This window comes from Elephantulus edwardii, unplaced genomic scaffold, assembly GCF_000299155.1.
Source record: "Elephantulus edwardii isolate Elephantulus edwardi_28Jun2011 unplaced genomic scaffold, EleEdw1.0 scaffold00318, whole genome shotgun sequence".
In the NCBI taxonomy this organism is placed as follows: domain Eukaryota; kingdom Metazoa; phylum Chordata; class Mammalia; order Macroscelidea; family Macroscelididae; genus Elephantulus; species Elephantulus edwardii.
This window is the reverse complement of record NW_006400068.1, coordinates 540,242-543,742: the sequence shown is the minus strand read 5'-3', so window position 1 is coordinate 543,742 and position 3,501 is coordinate 540,242. Positions and strand designations below refer to the sequence as shown.

The 3,501-nt window shown below is 37.0% G+C and overlaps 1 protein-coding gene across 3 annotated transcripts in view; it reads left to right on the top strand.

The window, feature by feature from the left end:
• LOC102858193 (chromosome unknown open reading frame, human C1orf27) overlaps window positions 1-3,501 on the top strand; it is a 68,431-nt gene that overhangs the window by 15,189 nt on the left and 49,741 nt on the right. The window lies entirely within an intron of this gene.

The window sequence follows — 3,501 nt, the reverse complement described above, 5'->3', positions numbered from 1 at the left end:
TTTGTGTGCGTGTACCGTCAAATCAGATCTGACTGGTACAGGAGGAGATTGCCCCTCCTTCCCCGGCAGAGCATCTGGTGGATTCGAACCGTGCACCTCTGGGATTGTAGTTGCAGCTTCTTGCCACTAGGCCACCAGAGCTCCCCTTGTTTTGGTTTTTTGTAAGCAAACCAATATAAAATAAAAGTTATTTAAAAGAACTATGTACATTTTATATAGACTATAAGGAGACTAAAGTTTACAGAAAAGCTTCATTTTCTTTCATGCATTCATTGTTGTCTATTTTCCTCCCTACCCCGTCTGCCAGCTCACTTTCTTTTTTTTTCCCCCAAGATGAAATGTAAATTCTTTTAATGAAAAAATCTTTTCTGCTTGGAATAAGAATCAGTAGTAATAATAATTAACTATTTGTATTACAACTACTTGGGGGTTTTCCCTCTTTTCAAATTATTATTATTAATTTTAATGAAAATTTACAGAGACTTTGGATTTCCATTCATTCATTGTTACACTTTTCTCCCTGTCCACCTCCCCTACCCGCCCAGTACACTCTTCTCTTTGAAAAGGAAAAGAAAAATTCTTTCATTGTTTTACAATTTCTCCCCCCTACGCCCATTCCGCTATGCAGCCTTCGTTCTGCACTCCTGTCATGACAATAATACCTAATCACATATCCCTTATAAACAGTTTTCTCCCTTATCTGTTTCAATACAGTATACATTATGTATCCCATCTTTCTCAGTTTCCCCCCAACCCTGAGGTCAGTCCTGTTTTACAACAGTGGCACTATGCAGTGTTTGTCCTTTTGTGACTGAGATATTTCACTCAGCATAATGTCCTTCAGAGTCACCCATTTTGAATAATATTGCATGAGTTCCTTGTTTTTCAATGCAGCATAGTATTCCATTGTGTGAATATACTAAGGCTTCTCTATCCATTTGTTTGTTGATGGGCACTTAGGTTGTTTCCAACTCCTTGCTATTGTGAACAAAGCCACAATAAACATGGGTGTGCCTATGTCACCTTGGGGGTATATTCCCAGTAATAGAATTGCTGGGTCAAATGGTATCTCTATTTCCAACTTTTTTTTATTTCCAACTTTCTGAGAAAGTGCCACACCACCTTCCATAGTGATTTCACCATTTTACACTTCCGCCAACAGTGAATAAGTGTTCGTTTCTCCACAACCTCGCCAACATTTGTTGCTTGCTGTTCTGTTAAATTTTGCTATTCTTACTGGAGTGAGATGATATCTCATAGTTGTTTTGATTTACATCTCTCTTAGAGCTAGAGATTTAAAACATTTCTTCATGTGTTTGTTTGCCACATAAATGCCTTTTTTTGGTGAAGTGTCTGTTCATATGCTGTGCCCATTTTGCCACTGGGTTGTTTATCTTATTGTAGTGCTCAAGTATTTTATAAATTCTAGATATAAATCCCTTACCGGACATGGTATTACCAAATAGCTTTTTCCCAGTCTGTGGCTTCCCTTTTTACCCTCTTGGAGAAGTTTTTGGATGTGCATAGAGATTTGATTCTTAGAAGGTCCCATTCATCTATTTTATCTTCTCTTAGTTGTAGAGCCAGTTCACTTTCTTAAAAAAAAGAAAAAATTCATTGTTATCGCTGGTGGGAGTGTAAAATGGTACAACCACTATGGAACCATACTAAAGTATGGCACTTTCTCAAAAAGTTGGAAATAGACCATTTGACCCAGCCGTTCTACTACTAGGAATATACCCTAAAGAAACCAGGGCTGCCACCCAAACAGATGTATGCACACCCATGTTTATTGCTGCCTTATTCACAACAGCAAAGAAATGGAAGCAAACCGAGTGCCCATCAACAAATGAATGGATAGAGAATGTATAGTATAGTTACACAGTGAAATACTGAAAATATGCGGCACTGAAAAACAAGGAACTCATAAAATATTATACAACATAGTTGACCTTGGAGGACATTATGCTGAGTAAAATATCTCAGTCACAAAAGGACAAATACTGCATGACAAGCACTGTGGCAACTGGACAAAATAAAACAGACATGGGGGGGGGAGAAGAACAAACTGGGGATGAGGGTGGAGAAAACAGTGCAACAATGAATGAATGAAAACCCAAAATCTCTGTAAATGTTCATTAAAACTAATTTAATAAAAAAAATAAAAAATATAAAACAAGACTTACATGGTTGGCAAAAAAAAAACAACTAAGAAAAGAGGGGATAAATAATAAACTGCATTCGAACAGTTTAAGGAAAGAACTGTTTATCCGGAATATATGATTAGTCTGTCTCGATGTTTCTTCTTGTTTTAATTTTATTCCTGTACCAGTGAGTTAGGTAGTTTAGTCTCAGACTAAATGTGAAGACCTGCAATCAATTTTGTCCTTGTTTAGTGTTCAGGATCCACATAAGTTTATAAACCCAGAGACATTGTTGTTAAGTATTTTCAAGTTAGAACTGCCTCATAGCTGACCCTCCAGCAGACTGTCAGAGGCAGTAAATTGCACAGGAGGCAAGTCTTCAATTTTCCTCATACAGAGCAGTTAGTGGATTTATACCCCTTGATTTGGGGTTATAGTGCAACTCCTTACCTCTAAGCCACCTAAGCTCCCGTCAAAAGAGAGGAGGACCTCAGAATCTTGGGAAGCAAGAATCCCCCTAAAACTTTTTCGAGTCTTTCCATAGGTAAAATCTGTAGGTGATACAAGTACTTGCTGCTTTCTAACCTTGTCTCCCATCAGATCTCCTACCTTTGAACCTTTGCCCCTAAGAGAGTCAAGAAAAAAAATTAAAAAATCAACTGTTTCCTTCCCTTGGTCACTTAACCTACAGCAAGGTTTTCCATTTTACATAAATTTACTTCTCTCATTTTCATCCTGTTTGGTGTTTTATTTAAATCTTTATATGTTCACTAGCGTTTGTACATTGAGTGGATAAATATGAAGCTAGAACTAGAAAGCTTCAGACAGGTATTCTTACATTTAAAAAAATTTTTTTTATTATTAATTTCAATAAAAATTTACAGAGACATTGTATTTCCATTCATTCATTGTTGCACTTTTCTCTCCTCCCAACCCTTCCCTCCAGTACAGTCTTCTTTTTAAAAAGTAAAGGAAAAATTCTTTCATTGTTTTATAATCCCTCCCGCCAGGTACACTCCACTATGCAGCCTTCGCTCTGGAACATTTTTTTTATCTCCTTTCTAAGTTGTTGTTAAGTGCCATTGAGTCTAGCATGACTCAGCAACCCTATGAACAAAAGGTCTGAATTCTGTTCGGTAACCATCATCATTTCTCTAAAGTTCATAGAGTTTGCAAAGGCATGTTGCTTAGGAAGTAGATGCCAATCCTGCTTCCAAGCCTGTCTTAATCTGGAGCTCCACCAAACACTGTCCACCATGTAAAACAATGAAAGAATCTTTTCTTTTACTTTTCCATAATTTTTGGACTCATGTACTTATAACTTGTTAGTCAAATTTGTGTCTTCTAGGTTGCAACA